Here is a 22,276-nt window from a genome sequence, read left to right as displayed (position 1 = left end):
CACAGGAACCGGATGATGTTATTGGGTCATGATCCCTCACCAGGAGGGAGCTTTCAAGTGCTGTGGTGTTTGTAGCTAGTTGTTTCACACTGATTTGCCAGGATTTTGGCAAGTCAGTTGCTTTGGTTGTATGGTATTATGAAGCAGAGTTATTGCATATAAAATTATTTAAGAAACAGGGAGGAAAAGGTGGAAGCAGCATGAGAGGCACTTCATCATCAAGAGCTAAGGAAGAAAGAGGGTGCAGTGCTGACACTTTTTGCCATTGCATCTGTGTTGCAGCTTGCAGCAGGCTCCAGACAGTGCAGCTGTTACTGTTTTTATGGTGCTGCAGTTTGTATGCGAAAATCACAGTACATCCTTGGGCCCTCCTCCTATCCCCCTGCAATTAGGGTTTCCTACCACTGGTTTCTGTGGGGTCAAGGATGTACTGCTGAGTTGTGTGGAGAGGCCTAAGACATCAGGTATACATGCAGTAGGCACACCTACCTGTCAGGGTTTCCCTCAGAAAGAGCTATCCTGTCTGCTCTGCTCTCTCTGTAAATAAAATAAAAATAGAACTCAGGCAGTATGTGAAAGGATTAATGACATTGTCTGAAGCTATATCAATGCTGTGTACAAACTGGTAGCATGCCAGTAGTGAAATCAGATTATTTAGTAAACTTTAGTAGTAGCATTTCAAGATGATGAAGCAAGATTTCAGCACAAAGTAAAAATAGTTAACTCTGATGTCTGCACTCCTGCACGTTGCTCAGCTAGTATTTAGGCGTGACATGTATATGCTGCACCTGTGATCCAGCAGAGAGAAACCAGGTTCCAAACAAAGCTCTACAAATAGCTGAAAACTCTCCTGAGTTTAATAGGTGTGGTCCTTTCAGTATTTCAATATTTTTTTTTTTTTTTTAAAAAGTTTTAGGTTTTGTTGATTTTGCGGCATGGCAATAGAGGTATCCTTCATCTGCCTTCCAATAAATAAGAATTAATGTATAGAGTACAGTGAAGTGTTAGCCATCTTCGTGGAGCTATCTCTGTGCAGGACAGCATGTGTAAGAAAAATGCAAGTCAAAGATTCAAGAACATACAAAGGAAGATGAAACCTGCCCTCACAAAGAAATAACGCTTCAGGTGAAAGGAAGTGTGAGAAGTTACAAAATGTACCAGTAAAACTAGGGCTTATAGTGACAAAATAAATAACGTTAAACCACTGAAAATTCTAGTAAATGCACAGGTTATTTCAGAAGAAGAGGTCCACCTATAAATTTGGAATAGGCAGTTTCCCTCACACTGTAAGAATGAATGAGGGAGGCAAGAGTGGCATGAGATCAAAGGGCACTCACAGGGTGTACTAAACGAATGAGGGAGAGACAGGCAAGACAGAAAGCAGGATCAAAGGACACTAATGATAAAGAAGCTCTGCTTGCTATCTCCTATAAAGAAACACAGTGAGTCAGCAGAAGTTCAGAGAGTATTAAAAAAAAAATCTAAAAGAAGATCACATTAGAAGCAAGCTACATGTATTTCCTGACCATCAGAGGATGAAATAATAATGGGATGTGGGCGACATTCAAGCACAAGTTTGTTGACTACAGGTGCCTTTGGCTTGCAGTTATGGATTGAAAAGCCTTTAAGGGAATAGTCTGAAAGAAGCTAAAGCAGCCAGTACATTAAATGATGGTCTCATTAGGGAGCTTGGTGGAGCCCTGTCTAGAGTGCTTTGAGTTCACATCCGTTCCTACCGTTCCTAGCTAATGCCCTGATGTAAGTATATAGAAATGGTGCACTATATTTTTTTTTTTTTTTTTTTTTTTTTTTTTTTTCCCCTCTTTTGTCTTTGGTTTTCCTTTAGGTTGCTTCATTGAAAGGATAGCGAAAAGCAGCTTCAGATCATACTCTGAAAGGGTACTCAGTTAAAGATATAAAAAACCTGATTAGAATAATTAGGAAATTGCTCAATTTAATAGTTAGCACTTAGACACTAGCTTTCATCCACCAGTTTCAGAGGACTTTATGTGTAGTATACATAGCATATCCTTACTGCTGTTTCTCAGAGGCCTGTTTGTGCTGGAGTCAGTAAGTGGCATGTGCAGTGCTATGCCACAAACCCAATGGAAATCTGGGAATATAACTCATATCTAAGGCTTGAAAGAGAGGGGGAAATGTGTCCTTTCAGACAGTTCACAATAGTGTGTTATGCATAGTCTAGAAAAAGCATTATTGCAGGGGAACATTACCAGCTACCTCTAGAATGGGGAAAGGAGAAGAAAAACAAAAACAAAGAAAGAGCACCAAAGGTACAATCCTCCCCTGAAAAACAGCTTTAAGTATCTTTATGCATCTCATATCACAGGCCTTACTAGCAGTGTAGTACCTGGTGAGTATGGCATGGCGGGAGACAGAAAACAACTCAGGAAATTCATTGCACTGTTCCTTGAAGTAAAAGGTCTGCTTTCCGTTGTCTTGGGAGATGGATGGGAGAGGAGCTCCTGCAGCCAGCCTCTATATGTAGTATTCTGTACAGAGTATTCTCTTTACAGGCTGTACGTACCAGAAGGTGGCAAGGAGCAGTCAGTAACAGCAAGTCAAGGGTCTTAGGGCCAGGCTCCTCAGTTGATGCAAGTCCTTATAACTGAGGATCTTCTCATCTCTTTTACTAAATTCCACTAAGTCTTAAGACTTGCCAAAAGGAGTGAAGCTTACTTTCTGTCAAGCTATTTACTGTTTAGGTGCAGTTAATCAGTGAGTGCTTTCTTCAGAGTCCCTTTCCTTTGTGTTGCTGCTTCCTTATGTATGCCTTGAGGAATTTTTCCCAATATGGTGAATATAATAATTGAATTTTAAGTCTCCATTGCTTTCTGCTCAGTTTATTCTAGCCGGCTTCATTTTTCCTACTACCCCATTCATTTTCCTATTACCCCTTACTTCTTATTTTTTCTTGTTGAATAAGCTGTGATGGGAAAACAGCTTGAACTAGCCTGAACAGTTTGAAATACAGAACTTCTTTTGCAGTTATTCCACTGCTTTACTGCTCTCAGCTGCAATACAGCTGGGATCCCTCCTTCCTTTTTATCAATGTTCTAGAGCTTTTACATCTAATTTTTCTTCTCTGTTTAAACAAACTAGTACCTGACTTTACTGCTTTTACTCTAAAAATATCAACTATTATTTTAGGGAACATTTTTTTTATTTTTTATTTTTTTTCTCTTGAAGTAGAGTATATTTCATTTTACTACCCATTTCCACAGACTTCAGAGTTATCTCCTCATGTGTTTTCTATATCAAGCTTAAGACTTTAAAACTATCATCTACAATTTTCTGTACTTAAGATTTTTGTTAGAAGGATGAAAGTTCCAGAACTGCCAGATTACACAGAACCATTTTATTTTAATGAAGTAGATTTATAAAAGCATGTGCCAAAACTAAGCAACGTTTAATCCCTTATATATATGTACCTACATATATATTTGTTAATCTTGATGTCATGCACTTCGGTGATCAAGCTGCTGACATCATGGTGTTTGGAAGACGTGGATCTGACTAATGCATCTTGATCATCTATGGTTCTACCTTTTCAAGTGAGTTTCCTTTCACTAATTTTACACAAGGTTTTAATTTTTATGGAAATTTAAATTTAGGATCTTGAAATTTAAGCTCACTTTTAGCATTGGCAGGCACAGCAGTAATAAGAATCAAGACTGAAAGACTTGAATTTCTAATCACTGGAGACTTGACAAAAATACACAGGTTCATATATTTCATGGAATATATACATCTAATATATAGTAATGCTACAACTTATATAAAACATTCTGAGAAAGAAAGGAAAGGATTATATCCCCCTTTACATGCAAATGCCATATGGTGCAGTCTTATATATTTCTATGCCAAAATGATTGCTCTCCAGAAATTATATGATGAAGTTGCCATAACAGTAATCCTTGCCAACCCATGTGTGGTGGCATTAAAATAGGATAAATGGACTTCAGTAGAAAAGGGGAAATTACTCATTCCAGTTGTGTGTGAATAAATACAAATAAATTTACAATATGCCCTAAATCCATAGTGGTTTAAAAGTTTTGCTCATGTAAAGGATTTTTGTAATTCATCTGCAGTCTTCTGTGTGTCCATCTTCACTGGTCAGCAGACTTAGGTTTTGACTGGTTTTGTCCCACTCTCAGGGTCTGAAGTTGCTACATGTCTGTGCATTCTGGTGAAAAACTGTTGAAGGTTAGGAGGTATATTGCACTTCAAGAGCACAAATAGAGGACAGGATATTTGGACTTTCCACATTCGGGTCCTGAGACAATATACATCTTCTTCTTAAAGTGTAGCCTTCCATGCTTTCTGCTGCTTTCATTTTCTGCATAACCCTATTTCAGCCCTCCTACAGCAGTAAAAGCAACATGGTAATTTGGATCCCATGACTTATTCTGACATGCTCAATCTAGTACTACCTAAACCAGTGGCTCTTCACTGATATTTTTGATTATGGGATGAATGCTTTCTGCCTTACAGGACATGGAACAGGGCATATTTTTCAAAAGCTCTGCCTATCACTATGTGGAGAGAAATGGAAGGAAAGAATCTGGAAAAGAGGTGTGTAATTCCCCTGTATTCTTCAAAGCAGTATTTCCTGTGGCAAACTTTCATTGAGACCGATTTATGGAAAAAAAACAACAGTGTGTGTTCTCAGAAGTAGATCTCTCTGGTTTCCTCTTGGAAAGGCCGCTGACATATTTAAAAAGACCTGAATGCAGTTTCATTAGGATTTTAATTGTAATATTGTAAGAATTGTGTGAAATCTATGCAAAAATCAACATCATACTTTGAGTCCTGAATCCAGCTTCTCGAGGCTTCTGAGCATTGCAGACAAGTTTTGGAGCTTCTGATACAATGAACATAAAAAAATAAAAAATAAAAAAAATTATTCCCTAAATTCCTTCTATAATTGGGAAAAGCATTGACCTTAATGGAGAGAAAGGCTCTGAGGTAGGGCGTCAGGGTTTTCTTTTGGGACATAAGGACTTGTATATTCTGTTTTCTATCTGACAAGCCTAAGAGTTACTCCCCAAAACAGATTAATGTCTCTGGTATAATCACTGATGATGCACTGATTTCTGCTTGTCGAATCTAAATGTGAAATTAAAAAAAAAAAAAAGGAATAGAAAATGAGTTCAAACATTTTAACAACACAGAAACATTTGCTGCTACTATGATATGAACAGAACATAACCTAAGATCTAGTGAAATTGGAAGAAAACATTTTGGCTAGATTCTGTGCTTGAAGTCTGGAATCAAGTGGAGATAGGCCAGTTGACATTGCTTAAGGATCTGGTCTTTGGATGAGAGATAACAAATGGAAAATTGTACATACCACAGCTAAAACAAGGTTTATTAAAGTTAGTTTGAAGGGGAAGTAATAGTGCTAGATCTACAAAAGAGATTTAATAGTGGATTGAAATTGAATTGTACAGACTTATTGATAGTACATTATCAGCCCAAAGTATTTTTTCGTCATAGCCCAATAGATTAAAGACCATTAAGAGATTGAGGAAGGCATTGTGAGCAATGACCAATGAAAAATCAGATTAATGTAGCATTCCCTAAACAAACAGTGGCTTTCAAATGAGAAAGAAATGAATCAGCAGGCAGAAATTCCACCCTGAAGATTAACACACAGTTTAAGAACCAAACAAAACCAAACCTGAGAAATAATTATGATATGCCACATGTTTTTGATGGCATGCAACACACATTCCCACTCAGCTTCTCAACTTTTCCTCATTCCTACTTCAAATTAGAGAAGAAGAGGACCTAACAAAATGCAGTCTTTGACTGAACAGCTTCCTGTTTCATGCATCTTTACAAGATTTCTCTGGATTTTGTCCTCCTAAGGAAAAAGTTCCTGTTGATTTGTAATCCATACCTGATTTTGGTACTACTCTGATTTTTGGTAGCAGACTTCAAACTTTGATTGGAAACAATATTACTTAAATAAAATAAATTAATAAACAGAAGCTATATGGTCATCATGGAAACACTGTAAAACGCAAAAGGTCAGAACAGCAATGCACTCCCCCAACAGTGCCATCCTGACACTTCATTTTTGGAGATTCCTGATGGCTGAAGTTTCACAGTCCCAGCCCTGAAATGTATGGTCTAATTTTTCACCATTCTTTGGAATTAAGCATATTTTCAAAAACACTGAGAGAGCTTCACCTCTGAAAGAGATGAGCAATCTAATTTCTAGACTGCGAAGAACCCCTTCAGTCTCTCTCACACATCCCCATTTTTGTTCATGTTGCAGTCCTTGTCAGTTTTAAGAACGGGCAGGATTCACTTTGAACAAGTTAGTTCTGAAAAGAAAAAAATTAACCCTGATTTTTTCAAGAAGACTTGGGAACACTAGAATCATGTTGAAATTTATTCTCAGTGTCTTGGAAAACCCCTGAGATACAAAACAGGCTCTATAAGGAATGCCTTGGATAAGTATAATTTGTCTTTCATGCACGCAACTCTACCAATGTAAGCTGATATGTTAAGTAATGGATTTGGTTAATTTGACTGTCAAAATGCTAAATGACATCACATTTATAATCCTATAATTAAATTGTAATTGAGAAGGGCTTGAATCAACTAGCTAGCTGCTAATGTGCAGCAGAGAGTTGAGTTGAATGAGAAGAACTGTACATTTAATTCTTTTTCCTTTTATGCGCATGTTTGTGTAGCTTGATGATTAACTGTTTTAGAATAAGACTGGCTGGTTGCGACTCAGCTATAACACCATCATCATGTCATGACACTGTGTCGTGATAAGCAATCAAATTCTTGATAGGGAGGGGGCATTAATTTTTGGAATAAAATATTAGAGTGGTCCTGCAATCAGGTGGAATTACTCAGAAGCAAAACAAAGTAACTGTACTAAAATTAAACAAAAGTAAATTTAAAAGCTTAAGAAAGATAAAAATGTCAAAAAGATAAGGATAAAAAGCTGATTGGAAGTCTTATGGAATATTTTCTAATGATGGTAATGTGTATTGTTGATAAGAACTGTGAGATAATTTTGCATTGTTGTAGGTACATATGAACATAAGAGAAAAAGTTGTAAGCAGCAATTTACAGCAATATTCTTGTATAATAATCACCCTTGGTACTAGGTGTGCTTATTCATCTAGATCTTTGCTTTCCAAGGATTTTATGACAATAGTATCAAGTAACACAGGAATGTTCACAGCAGTCCATTGTTTACATATAACCTTCTTTACTACCCTTTTTCAGGTAGGTCTATTCAAAAATTTGTCCTAACATTTTTATTGGTTTGATTCTGATAAAATTTATTTTTAAATAGTTAGTTAGTTCCACCTGAACTGTTCTTGAGAGCATAATATGTTTGAAAAGCCTTCAGCTGAAATTGAAACTCGTATGCTGAAGTATTAAAAAGAAGCAAACATTCCCTACATGGACATTGCAGAAGAGGCATGTAAGAAATATATACACAAAGTATAAATTTGTACATTCTGGACACATTTTGTTCCTCTTCTTTTACCCCCTCCCTCCCATCTTTCCTTTTTTTCTTTACCCCCCACATTTTTACATAGCTCTCAGCCAGAGAAAAGGTATGTGAATATTTTTAGAAACAACCAAGGTCAAAAAAATATTTAAAATTCAGAAGAAGAAAGAAAAAAAAGAGGTGGCCTGAAGCTAAACCCTTATTAGCAACCAACTAACTTGCTCCCTTTTTGAATCATTTGGCAGAAAGGGAATTCTTCCCTTCTTAGTTTTACTCATTAAATTAATGCTTACCTCCTTCATCTTTCCTCATCAAATGAAGAATAGAGCTCTACTGCCCAGTAGAACCTTTACATCAAAACATAAACTTCTGGACATGGATTTTTGACTAGAGTTTACCAAGAATTCCAATGTCTGAATATATTTTACATCATTTGTGAGATCCTTGATAATCTGAGCAATATTTGGGAAAACCTCAGAAGAGGTAAAGTACTAATTGATTAAGTACAACTAATTCAAATGTCAATGTGAAAAGCCTGAGACCTTTTCTGAGAAGGAACTGTGATGGTTAGTTTGGAAATCTGCCTTTTTAATCTGACGTATAGTTGTGGCATGACTGGATTAGGACTCAGTTGATAGTGATCAGTGCCTGTTCCTGAGAGCTAGTCCACAATAATCTGTGACAGAAGTGACTGGATCAGTCTGAACCCATGAACTCAAATTTGTCTGAGCTGCAACTTTTTAAGAGTCCTCTGATTAGAAAACTAAGAATCTTGGTTTATATGCCAATAATGCCTGGCTTCTTGGAGAATACTAAGACTTTTGTGCTTCTTTCAGAACCTCACTGAAGCAGATGATCTGGGAACATCCACCTCAGAGCCTGGCTGTCAGTTGAAGAGATAAAATTACAAGTCTGACAGTATAAATGAAGGCAGCTGGACAGCCCACATGCTGGTTGGGATGTACGAAAAGGAACGGGTGCTTAGGAAGCACAGCATTAAGAGTGTTTTGGCTTAATAGGCCCAAATGTTTGCCATCAGAAGCATACCCTTAGAGGAACACCTGCTGGTGCAGCATTTAGCTCCCCAGGTTCCTGCAAGGACACCTCTTCAAAAAAAGAAGTGTGTGATAAGAAGGGAATCATGAGCATAAATCTATAACTGCACTTATCACTAGAGGAATAAATTTTGCATTCCCCTGTTAAATATGGCCTGTCCTTTCATGTCATGAAGATATTTCTTTTTGTATAAATCCTTTTTGCTTTTGAAGGTTTGAAATGTTTCCAAATATTAGCGAGGTTACCCAGAAATTGAAAGAAAGCTTGCTCCTCAATCATGAGATTTATTCTATTTTTGTCATTAGGCCAGTGAATTTAAGAACTGCTTATTAGTGAACGTAGACTGACTGAAGACAAAAAAAACTGAGTCTGTAAAGGAACAGGACACACCATGGAGAATCCAGATATTCACAGCTTCAGGAAGTGATTTTGCAAACTAAATTGTTTTTCTCAAATTTTTAGAGTAATTCAACTTCGGGTGATACTACGGACTACTAAAAATCCACCAGAGGGTCTCTTCCTTATAACCCAGTTTGATTGGAATTTGTCGGTTCCCAGATTTCAGCTTGGAATGGCAGAGGTACTCCAACTAAATCTGCATTAGTTAGTTTGGGTACCAGAAGCACTGTAGATGCAGCAGTGACAAGCATCTTTTCTGTGTGGCTTCCAAGATGCTAGTTGTTTTCCAGCTGGTTCTGGTACCTCAGTATAATATTGCAGTTTTTAAGGTAGGTTGCTTGCAGGGAAATCAAGCAGAACCTTTTGGTATTTGTACCATTGTTTGAATTTTTCATTATTTGAATAAGTTCTAGCCTATTATTCTGGTTGGAAACTTTTCAGTATTGCATATTTATAGTAAGGAAGTTAGATCTGCCAAAGCAAATGTCTGCAATGATCAACTTGAGGCTAAAAGAAGATATGCACTATTCCCCGTGTATCCTACGGCAGTGCTGTAACTGTCAGACTATAGAGTCTTCAAATTCCTTTGTCACCCTCCCATTTGCAGAATTGTTGGAAAGAGCTTAGCTTTGCCTCCCAAGACCCTCTGACATTACAGAGCCCCTGGACATTTTGCAGAACAAAATAAAACAAACAAAACCCAACCAACCACCAAATCTCAAAACTAATCAGTCAGAGTTCAATTTAAAGGCCACCTATTAAGTATTTATGGAGCAAAAGCAAGTGGGAGTATGTAGGAAATTTCAAGAGACCTGTATGCTAAAGTAATAGGAAATGTTATTGTTAAAGCTCTACTCTGGGACAAAAGCAGGAATGTGTGCCTTATTTTCTGATTACTTTGAAGCAGCTGTAACACTGTGAGTGAGTTGCTAATAACCTTTGTATGTATATACTCTGTGTGTTTGCAGAGAATAGAGGCTTGTATGTCCAGAAATTTGTTGTGACACAGTAAAGGAAGAAAGCTGAATCATCTCTGTGCAGTTAGTAGTAACTGGGATAGTTGTAGTTATTACCAAAAACATACACAAAATAAGCTGTCTGTTGTTCTGGCTTTTAACTGTATTCAGTGTAAAAAGGAACATAAAATGATATTCTGATAATTAAAGGGGTAAAAAGTGCTCTTAAAATTTCATTATGCTCCCAGTATAACGTATGCTTGGTCGCTGTATGTATTTTGGAATCAGATGAAAACCACAGAAAGAAATAAGAAAAGGTACTATGTTTAAAATCAGATGAGAGGAGATAAAAAGAAAGAGAAAAGGCTGGCATTTTATATCTGTCTGAGTTTGGATTGTATGACTGCTCATTATTCTTATTCGGAATCATCTCATTGCTGAATGACCTATCTCAGGTCACAGCAAAATACACATTACAGTAGCTAACATTCGTTTTGTCCTTGTAGTGTATAATTTACAAGATATAAACATAATTTCAGTGGAAACTGGACCAGTCTTGTTTTGCATTTTGGATACAGGTTAAATAATCTGCATGGCATATATATCAATGTCTGATTCAATGAAAACGTCCGTTTTGACCTGGTTAACTCTTAGGAAGAATTGTCTTCCACTTAACACTGTGCCTGTCTTAAATTATGATGACCTTAGCTGGATGTTTTTGGCTTGTCATTTTCTTCTGTTTTTTTTTTTGCTTTAAATATGCATCTCACTCCTTCTTTTTTTTTTTTTTTTTTTTTTTTTTTTTTTTTTACAAGGACTAGTAATTATGCAGGGCTTTATGAAATTGTAATTTTTACTGTAACATCAATAATGCTGATTTTATAACAGATATTGATGCCAATAAACATTTACCTATTTTACTGCAGCTATGTAAATAGTGTATTAATTGTGAATGTCATTTGTATTTCTTCAGTTCATTGAAGAGCTAGAATATACTGATTTTCTTTCCAGCACAGACTGGAGGTTCATGAGATAAAAGGAAACTGTAATAAACGGACTTTAATAAGATGCTTCTTGAAGAAGTTACAAAGGTTTAGCAGAAATATACATTTGAGATAAGTTGCAGTATTTGACTGAGGAGCAATTGGGTAATTTCACAGATAACAGACCTTGTTGTTTCTTCCCCAAGGGAAAGATAGTACATCTCAGAGCATGGAAATAGCTTGGGAGATCTCAAGTTTGACTGCATCATCTGGGATGATAAACTCAAGGCAAAATGAAGATTTGAGCTATTCCTCACATACCCATGGCAGTGCTGTAACCACCATACTCTAGCCTTCAAATTTTTTGTCACCCTTCCATTTTGCGGAACTGTTGGAAAGGGCTTGGCTTTACCTCCCAAGACCCTTGACACTACAGAGCTCCTGCACGTTTTGCAAAACAGAGCTGTTGTGCTTCACTCAGTGCTGGGAACAAGTTCCCGGCATTGACTTTGGAGTTTAGCATTGACTGCACTGTGACTGGTGGCAAAGCATCAATGGGGGGATTTGGAAGGAGTGGTGTGAAGGGATTTAAGTGCAACACACTGGAGTAGCAGGAATGCTGGGCACAGGGTGCAGCGTCACTGGTGGCAGAACAGTGGAGCGCTGGGGCAGAATGGAACAGAAAAGGGATGGAGGAAATGAAAGGGTCTAAGTGGGGATTCAGTAATTTCTGTAAAACCTTGGGTAAATTTTGTGTTTTCCTTGTTGGCTGCTGCTGTCTGTTGTTCTCATTAGTTTCTAGTGCATGACAGCAATGTGCTTTTTAAAATTTTCCTTTCAATTTTTAAATTTGCATTATAATAATAATAAATTTTAAATAATTAATATAAGAATAGTACATTTCTTCTTTTCTTTTCTCTTTTTTCCTTCTCCTCTCCTCTCCATTCCTTTTCTTAACAATTGCTTCTATCCTGAAATGTGGGCCCATTTATCCTGTCCTTTACCCCCTCAGATTGCCTGTTTATCTATTGTTCAAGTCTCTGCATGTGCTGTAGGTCTAGGGAGGTTTAAAGTCTTTTCCATATGCCAGGGTGTTTGTGCCTCCCAGAGAGCTCAGACGACACTGGGGATAGCTCAGACTTGTTAAACACTACTTGTCTTTTAGTCACCTTTGGTGAATCCCCCCTGCATGCAAGTTATACATGAATTTTCTGATGCCTTAAGGCATCAGAATTATACGTTTTGGAAGGTTATTCTATAGGAAAACATTCTGTAGATTCTTCTGTTGCTCTCTTCACGTTATTGGTACTTCTTCTGACATCATCTCTATTGTTGTAAAGTTAGATTTAGATGTCATATTGTGTTTCATTCTTCATCCCTCCCCTGCTCCCAGTGTTATACAGAATACCGTCCACAAAACTTTCATGTTTTGGGTTTTTAGGATCAATGAGCTTTGATGTTCCAACAGGAACTTTTTTTTTTTTTTTTTTTTTTTTTTTTTTTTTTTCCCTCTAGTGGCTAGGCTGTAACTATTTAGTTTTGTCCTTTAGCTCATGCTGCTCATTTCCCCCCCCCCGCCAGTGCTGATCTCTTCTGTTGTCTTGCTTTCTTGGTCTGTAGGTAGCAATGTTGCTGCCTACCAGCTTTCATTTCAGTACACTAAGAAAACCAAGCTCTTTTAGTCTGACCTCATAATAGGCTTGCCACCCCCTGTGCTCCTAATAATTCTTGCTGTCTGCTGAAGCTTCTGTCCTTGCAGTTCAGCTGGAGCTGCAGGTACGCAGCACGCCCGAAAAGCAAGCCTGACTGTATTTAGCTCAGTTCATTTTTTAAAAGGTGATTCTTATAACCACAGGACTCGCGTAGTATTAGCATGTATGTTATGGAGAGATAATGCTACTGCTGCCACCAATGCCCAGCATCCTCCTCCTTGCTCTCCATTCCTGAGCTGTGTGCCTGGTGCTTGTGTCACAAAGGTGGCCTGTCTTTAATGTATTCCTTCATGCAAGCAGCTGTTAAAATAACACCAGCAGGCATTATAAAATAATAATGAACAATAATGATCCCAGGAGTAGCCTGCCCCTCCATTAGCTCAGCTGGAGGGTAGGATAAATTGTAGTACATTCTAGTTAAGAGTTTAAAGTCAGTGGGGGATACGAAACAACCCTGCTTTATGCAGATACTTCACACGTGGATGTCTGCAAGGCTGTCTCTCTGCTGACTTGCCTGTTTAACAGACAACTTGGCTGCCACAAGCATTCCCTGTTAAGCTGTTTTTGTGATCCATTATCAAGGTGTGGGAAGAAAGCAAGCACACTCATTTCTGTGATCCATGCTGCTAATGGACACCTCATGGAAAGTCTTTTAATAGAAAGAAATGGGCATAATCAGAGAAGCTCTCATGGACACCTTGCAGGCTGATTATTGACCTTACTTGTCATTAATCCCAGGATATCTGCAAGTAGAAAGAGCTGTTACAAGTTAGGTGTTGAAGTGGCAACTTCATAATAAACTCAAATTTTTGATGACCAGGATGAATTAGTATATGCAGCCATTTCCTCATGTCTCTTCCACCAAAAAAGTCTGTTTTACTTAATGTCCACTGATGTGTGTAGCATTTTTCTCTGTTACTGAGCATATATAAGCTGTTGTGAGGCCTTATAGTGTTGGCTTGATCAGAAAAATATTGTAAGTATTTATTCTGTGCTGTCAGTGACTGTAAGACAGCTAGAGCCCACCCATAACTCAGCTGGTTGTATACTTTACTTTGGTTCTGGCTTCTGGGATCATGCACAGGACTCCCATTGGTAGAGCAGCGAAATTGTTTCCAAATTAAAAAGAATTTCACATGTTCCTGAAGGAAATACCAAGAAGTAGCATCTTTGATAATCCAATAAATGGCTTTTCCCTTGCTGATAACTCCTCATTTCTCACAGGGGAGAAGTTTGAAAGAAGAGCATTTTTCTTACTTTAGGAATTTGCCAATCATTGTGGAATCACAGAAAGGATGTCTGGAAGAGACCTAGTGAAATCTGATGAAGAATGAAAAACATGCCTGGCAGCATTGTGCATGAGGCCAATAATGAATCATATGATTGCCTCAGTTAGCTTGTGCATGCCAGTGAAATGTATTTATTTTTTATTTTTATTTATTTATATTTTTTTTTCTATCATTTATTTCACAGCTTTGCCTATCTCCTCAGCTGTAATTGTCATTCCATCGGGGTTTTCTCTAAGAAAGCAGAACCATCTGGGGAAATCAGCATTACTTCACTCGGTCTCAGCTGGAATTAAAATGAAGTGAAGATGAAGAAGGAAAAAAAAATCCAAAATACTTTGTCATGGGAATTAAATGGGGCTGTTGACCAGCATCTGTAGTTCAGTATGAGAAAGAAATTTTATTGAAGTACTGGAATGTACACTAACATTACAGAAAATAAAGGAGTTTGCTTCTGTTTTTATAGAGAAGACATGCTGTCCTGAAATTGTAGTGCATGTGTACTCTAATGAAAGCCAATGAATCATTCCTGCTTATAAAGATGACAGGATGAGGCCAACGTGTGTTAAAATCAGTGAAAAATATTAATTCTCATTCCTAAAATATGACCTCATATTCCCAGGATTGCAGAGATGAAGGATATGCTGTAAATTAGCCCAACAGTCTTTTACCTCTAGGTCTGAACCTTTCTTAGATCACAAGTTGAAATGAATCTCTGTCTTTATCTGAAGCATGTCTCCTCTGAATATTTATTGACACCACAAAACCGCTTTGGCATCTGGCACAATTTGACATGATTAATTGTCATTGTTCAAAGAGACAAGAGAAACAGTGCTGAGCTCTGTTGTGTTGTCTGGGAGTCTGCACAGTGACTGCAAAGCTCATGTTGCTGCTGTCAGGCCTACACTTTCAAAAACATGCAGGAAGCTTAATATTAACAAAAAAAAAAAGTTTATGTATATGTGGGTGAGAGAGAAGGATAATAAATAAACGTTAGCAAGCCAGTTGTTCAAAATGACCATCTATCACACACAATTCGGCACTGATGTCTTAATTGATGCTTGCTGCTTATAATTTGAATGTCTCATAAAATTATCAATGCAGAGAATGCATTGGCTAAATTATCAAATAATATGAGGGTTAAAGTCATGTTAAGAAATGGCATTAAATGAATAATTCTCTGAGCACAAGAGCAAATGAAGCCTGAGGTTTTTAATGAATTTTTATCCACTGTTTTGACAGGATAGAATTTATTATATGGCAACATCCTGTTAGGATATTTCTGTCTTTTCTGCATAGATCCTAGGGTACCTGATAATGTTTTATTTTGTACCCTGGCCCATAGTGAGGATGAAACGGTGTCTCTCCTCTATGCAGACATCAAACATCTGGCAGTGTAGTATTGACTCTACCTGCACAGCTAGGATAAACTGGAATCACAGCCATTACTCCATCCTGATCCATCCTGCATTTATTTATTTATTTATTTATTTAGGATAATTTGCATTGCAAATGTGGCTGTTGCTCTTGCTGCAGTGAGACAAGTAAAGACCTGGCTGTGAGAGGTGCACAAGCTCTCAGTGATAAAGCAATGTAGGTTTAACTTGCTCAGGCCATCTAGCTCTCAAGCACAGTCTTTCTGTCGAATCTGGGTGAAGATGAACCTGGTCAAAAGATGGAGACTGACAGATTTTGGCACTACATAAGACTTGCTTCCAATAAAAGCAGGTCAAACATTGTGCAGGAGCTGGGAGGAACTCATGAGTTCCCACTTCTGCACTTTTTAATGAATTGAGGAATGGCAAATGATGACATCTGTCTGTTTCAGGAAAACAAATGCAAGGCTCAATCCCATTAAGGCCTATATCAGAACTAATATCCAGTGTTAGCAAGGAAAATGTTTTAACAGATAAAAAAAGCAAAGTGACGAAAGCAATATCACCACCACAGTAAGGTTAGGGATTTTGTTTCTTTTTTGGCTCTATTATTTGATTTAAAGCTGGAAGAAGACTGTGGTGTTTCTTTGCACTAGAGGGTCAGAAAAAATGTCTGAGATTATCAGAAAAAGTATGGGTGTAGAAATGGTGTTTTCACCCATCAAATTTTCCAGCAGCTGAGCAGAACTCTTGAGAAATGTAGGCTTCAAGTTCTGTGGAATAGCTTTCCTCTGCCAAAACCACAAGCTAGCTCGATGCCCTCAGTGGGTGTTCCTGGCAGATGAAAACAGGAGGGGGAAAAAAAAAACACAATGCACAGAAAATGATAGTCCTAAATCTTGACAGTGATATGGGAATATTAATAGGCAGCGTTGTTTGTTATGGACATTTGTTTTTGCACCTTTGTTTTATGTTTTGCATTGTTAATAGTGGAAGAGCGTAAAAGCTGTTCTGTTTCTGTGGATGAATCTGCCTGGCTTGCTGCTGATTCAATATCACTACGTGAAACATAATAGAAAGAAGCAAGGGGAAAGAGCTCACTCCTCTTCTGCAGTTTCATACTGCTGCTTCAGGTATTTGCACTGTCTCCATGTACATGTATGCAGGCATATCACTTTGAAAGCAGGCGAGTATTTTTCCTTTTCAGAGTGAGTGCCATGCTTACTGTCTTATTGTTTTGATGTGCTTTGGTTTAATTTTGAAAGTTATTTTATATTCTATAAAAGTATACATTTATAAAAATACATGTCTTGGCTCGTAATTTAAGAGCTTTTTATCACATTTATTATCTTAAATGAGGTAGCATACAGCAGCCAATTCAATTATAAGAGTACCTGTGTCTCAGGGGCTCAGATGTTTAGAAAAAATGCTCCATGCCCTAACCAGCTCAAAATCTAGATAAATGCTCCTCATCAAATATGGCCTGGGGTTAGGACAGGAAGGGTAGCATGTAGAAGTCAGACAGGGGTGTTACAACTATGGATCGATGATGAAGCATAAAAAGCTATAGTTAAGAGGCTGAAGAACAAATGAATGAACGAGCAAACATTTATTTGATCCATTTACTTGTTTGCAGCTATCCAGACTTTCCTGTTCCAGTCACTCAGATAAGCTCCTCCCCGTTCTGTGTTCAGCTCATTTTATTGTACATCACACCTGATTTCCCTGGCCACACATCTGAGCCAGTGTGGACTGATTCCGTTAACTGTATTTTGAATCAGTCTACATTGATCCTTCACTAGAAGGACTCATTCTTCCAATTTCTTTTTTGCTCTTTCAAATAATTATCTCCAAGCAGTAATGGCCTGCAAAAACACTGGCAAATGAGTATGCTTGGAGTGTCCACTTTTCTAAGCTTTTCTTTATGTTTTGTGAAGTAAGCTGCCTTCCTGTTAAATGAATTGATGGTGTACTTGATGGTGGCTGGGCTTTACTTCAGGTGAAGTGCAACTGTAAGAATGGACTGGTGTTGTTCAAGAGGGAGCAATGAGTGCTTTTAGAACTGACGATGGGTTTTTGATCTATTCTGGGACATTGTATGAGGAAGTTTAAAACAGGATGCAAGAATATGGAGGAGGTAAACAATTTATCTTCAGGGTTTGAGGCATCCAAGGCAGGTTTTTGGAAGTGAAAGAGCAATTCACTGTCTTGTGCACTTTATTTATTTGAGGAGAGGTTGTTCTGGTGCTTACACATTTTGAAGGCTTGTTCTCCAAATCCCATATATAAATAATATAGGTTGTTCCTTGCTTGGGAGAGTTGAAGGTCCATATTTGCAGAGAACAGCATGGAGGAAATAGCTCTTGAGATGAATATGCTAAAATTCAAGGAAGACCTGCAGCAAGGCTAAGGCAGACTGAGGAGCTGGTAACTACAGTGTTACATGTGTGGGTAGGTCACACTTGTGAATGCAGAGATGCCCATAGACTAAGAACACACCCTGCAAGTAGGGAAGAGACAAACTATAGCTGCTGATCAGTCCTCCCGACTTCCAATGTTCATCACATGAAAAGTACTCTCTTGGAGCCACCCCCTCCACCCCTTTCTTGTGTTATTTTTCACTTTCAAAGTTGGATTTTGATGTGATCTGTGGTGGTGATATCTTGGAAGAACAGCTGGCCCCTCATCCACTGTCAGAATGAAAACGTGAAAGCAGACCAAAAGACAGACATCAGAGTACACAATTTGTAAGTTTATTAATTGTAGATTGTTGTTTCTCATGAATTTCATGTGCAGTGTCTGTGGAAATCTGTCCCATCTCAACAGTGAATTCTGTTGAGCCACACCATATAACTATTTGGCTCAATCAAGCCATCAGCTGGTATATCTTACAATGCAATATCCTCTTGCAATGGTGTGCTCTATAAAAGATCTTCCTCATTAAAGCTCATTTAAACAAAACATTCTGTCAGGGCCCCAAAGGCACCAATAAGCCTTATTTGCCTAGACCAGTGGCACCTGGGACCCACTCCACCTGGCTCTCCACCCTCTGGAAGTTTCTTGCAGAAGCTCTCTTTAAACCGTGGTATGGCTGTTATGATGCAGGTGTATTTATTTCCAATTTTGCTCCTGACTTGTTCTTTGAATTTGCTGAATTAACCTTGGACCTGTTCCATGGCCTTGCTTCGGTCTGTGCCATCCATGAGGCCTCCTGCTACTGCTGTTCCACTTGCCAAGCTCTGGTGTTATGGGCTGAGTCCTGTTGGTGAGGTGGTTGCCCAGCCTGTACTGTGGCCACCCTTAGCTCACCTTCCCTCTTGAAGCTGCCCTGTTCTTGCTCTTCTTCCAGGTAGGGAACTTTTTATCATTTATCCAATCTAATAAGTTTTAAATATTATTATTTTATTCCGGAATGTCTATGCAATGTGGTACAAGTTAAATTGTTGTTAAAACCATAATAACAGCTAATGAGATATATAAGCTAAGCATGAAAGTGAAGTTAGCCCTTCCAAAAAGTTAGGGCTATCACTTTTGACAAAATATCAAAGCTGCAAGTGGTTTAGGAGAGCTGTAATGTTTTGTAGTAGAAGCAGTTAAAAAATCACTCCATTTGCTGATGCTTATTTTTAAAAATTAATCTGGGGCTAGGTGGTTTCATCATATTTGAAATGCAGATGCTGATCTTAGGTACTTCATCGTTATTGTTATTATTGATTCTTTTAACTCTGTAACTAGACTAGTGCAGTCATATTGGATGTGTGATTTCTGAGGGATAAGCAGTGTCACCTACCTAGCTTTCCAGTGGGGGAAGAGAAAACAAAGGGGAAAAAGTTCTTTATGTTTTGAGAGCTGCAGGAGTCCATCTGTCTCTAAAGAGACCCAGGAGCACCTTGTGTGCCTTCCTGCAGCCCTGCTGCTATAGCAGTCACTGCTATGTGCCTGGATGTGTCTGCATAAAGAAAATGAGGACCACTGTGTAAGATGGAGTACGAGGGGCACTCAGATGAAGAATTTGCATTTTATTCACCTCTTGTTGCACTTCCCAAACACTGCGCCTGGTCTCAGTTCACTAACAGGCAGGGATAAGGGAGGGTGAGATGGGACGGTTCTAAGCAGAAGGTTGCTCATGAGTTCGTCACTGGTACCTGGAGAAAGTTTAGGGGCCCACCAGTGGCTCTGTGACTATGCTGTTTTCATAGGTTGCATACTTCTAATAACTTATTATGTGGCAGATTTACTTGGAGCGATGTAGATATGATTGGCAAAGAACATAATTCAGTGTACCACACCAAGGACTCTTGTCTTCTATGCCTTTGCTATTCAGCTAGCTGAATGCACACCTACAGTCACATTATGAAAACCCTTCAGTTACTGCATGGTTTCAAGCTACCCTGAGCCAAATAAGTAAGAAATCCACATAACGCTAGGTGTATGCTTAAAACATCAAAGGCTGTTCAGGAAACTAAATGGCCCATGGACTTTGCTGGGTTTATTAGTTTTTGAAAAGCAAAAAGTAACTTGTCTCAGGAAATACACATAGTGATCCCAAAAGCATCGGTAATTTGCCAGCGAAGACAGATGACAAGCCAAATTATGCTTGCTTCTTTTCTATTTTTTCTTTAACAACCAAAGTGCCCAACCACAATGCTCAACCATATGTTTATTTGGTAGCTTCAAAATAATGTGACAGAAAGCAAAGTCTATATGCAACCATTTACCAATTCTGCCATTGGAGATAATAAATGCTGTTTGAGTTTATATTCTCTTGTTGGTTAATCTGGAGGAATTTACCACCACTGTGAAAATCTCGAAGTTTAAGGGAAGAAGCTATGAAAGGGAATACATAATTTCTTTACTCTAACTGCTGTTTCATTGCCTCAATTAATCTATGTTTCCAAGACCTTCAATTTATGGAAAATTATTGGAGTGGCAATGTGCACCATGTATAGCTAGCTGAAAGCTGGGTTTTAATAAATGTGGACTATTCAGTAAATAGACATAGGCTGGCCTTTGAAATCCATCAAGGCTTGCCCAGCCTGTTCTGAATAATTTTAAGAAATCAGTGCATAATTAATGAAGAATGCTAACAGATCTTCTGCCCATGGGCTCTCATTATTTCCATGAGGAACAGGAAATGTGAGGCTTGTATAGTCAAGGTTAAAACTTCTGAAACTGTTCCCCTCCTGTCCCTTGTCTGCTAGCACACGAGTATGATTTCTATCTATGAATTTATATTAAACAGCTCTTTTCTGTTAATGAATAGTATATGTGAACTAGAAGTGTATTTATATAACACATCTAGTTGTAGTGTCAGGACTGTATTTTAGTGTGCTTTGGCTATGGAAGGATGTTGTATCAACACGCTGGGGTGCAGTGGTGTGTCCCTCTTCCCTGCCTTCCACTGTCCTGATGCACCAGTCTGGCTGTTTTTTTATTATTTAGGTATTATAATAACTAACTTAATCAGTTATAGTAATTATATAAAAAAAAGTGTATGTAACTGGAGAATCTGTATGTGGAATCTGATTCTGAGCAGCCTGTGAACAAGAAATGAAAACAATCCTGACTACAGGAAGCTGGCATTTGCCTGAGAGTGAGGCCTCACCCGCCCCACTACCCCCTCCTTTTCCAGCAGTATTCATATCAACGGAGGCTGGGCCTGGACAGGCTCTCCTGCCATGACAGGCTCAGGCTGTGGCCTGGCAGCCATTTTTCCCCTGCCAGTCTGTCCTGGTTTGGGCTGGGATAGCGTTATTATTTTTCATAGTAGATGGTGTGATGCTGTTTTGGATTTAGGATGAAACATACTGACTTTTCAGCTTGTTGTGCTGCTCTGCCAGTGAGGAGGCTAGGGGTGGCCAAGGAGCTGGGAGGGGACACAGCCAGGACAGCTGACCCAGAGTCCCAGGGGAGTTGGCTAGGGGGGCTGTCATTGCTGGACAGCCATTAGCTGGCTCTGAGCAACTGTGTTGTACATCACCTTTTTTTTTTTTTTCCTTTTTTTTTTTTTTTTTTTCCTTACATTTACCTTTCTAATTCTCTTTCCACGTACCACTGCAGGGGGGAGTGAGGGAGTGCCTGTGTGGTGCTGCCTACTGGGTTAAACCACAACATGGTTGCCAGCATTTCCATGTAGGCACTCATATATGCAGGGCCTACAAATAGAAAGTGACTGTGCTCTATTAAAAGTAATCACAAGTTTTCATCTCGAGATGCCACTAATTATCTTTCTAGTAGGTTTGATCCTCCTGCTGCAGTGCTTGGCCTCCTATTAACAGTGAGTGGCTGAAGGATAGATCAGGGTATTATAGCTAGTGCCACTGGTTTCAATTACAATATCTGAAGTGAGCTTGGACTCTGAGCAGCAGAATTTTTATTTTTATTTTTTAACATTATTGTATTAAAGAAGGCCCCATTCCCGAACCCTTGGGAGATGGTAGAGTCCACAAAAAGTAAAGGGAATGGAATTGGGGACATGCCAAGATACCTTGCCACGAATCTCCCACTTGACAACTGTTTTTTTTCCAAATAGAAGTGTAGGATTATGGAGATTACCAGACTTGGCTGTCGTTTTCTATTCTACTGTAATCCATTTGTTTAGCTTTGTGAGAATTTACCCCAAAACCACTGTGCTTTCCTCCTGCTTTTCCTGTTCTGGTGTCTCCACACATCAATGGCTGAGTAACCTTCCTCAAATTTTCAATGTAAATCTGCTTTTGGCAAATGGTGTATATCTTTGTCCTGCATTGTCTTCTCTTAAAGTTTTTTTTTTTTCTTTTTCTTTTTTTTTTCCCTAATGTCTAAGTGGGTTGTTCATGTCAATAGGAACTGGCAGAGGGAAAGGCAGCATGCTGCTTGACTCTGCACAAGGTCATTTCCAGAGGATCAGAGCACTGTCTGCCCCACATTTAAATCACTCTCCAAATTTTAAAATTGCTTGTTTACAATTTACTAGTTATCTGAAAATATCACATAACCCATAGAACAGGCACAGATAGTTT

General features: G+C 38.5%; 1 long non-coding RNA gene across 4 annotated transcripts in view; it reads left to right on the top strand.

Annotated features, from left to right (window-relative positions):
* Positions 1–22,276, top strand: part of LOC118164933 — a 134,803-nt gene that overhangs the window by 4,857 nt on the left and 107,670 nt on the right. For 3 of the 4 annotated variants that reach the window (XR_004749757.1, XR_004749754.1, XR_004749755.1), the window contains exons 1-2: positions 18,256–18,360; positions 18,482–18,624. This is a non-coding gene — a long non-coding RNA (uncharacterized LOC118164933). Of the gene's footprint in view, positions 1–18,255; positions 18,361–18,481; positions 18,625–22,276 lie in introns of those variants that run through there. The other variant, XR_004749756.1, reaches the window with a different exon arrangement.

The sequence above is a fragment of the Oxyura jamaicensis genome, chromosome 3 (genome assembly GCF_011077185.1).
Source record: "Oxyura jamaicensis isolate SHBP4307 breed ruddy duck chromosome 3, BPBGC_Ojam_1.0, whole genome shotgun sequence".
NCBI classification, from domain to species: domain Eukaryota; kingdom Metazoa; phylum Chordata; class Aves; order Anseriformes; family Anatidae; genus Oxyura; species Oxyura jamaicensis.
This window is presented reverse-complemented; position numbering and strand designations above follow the sequence as displayed.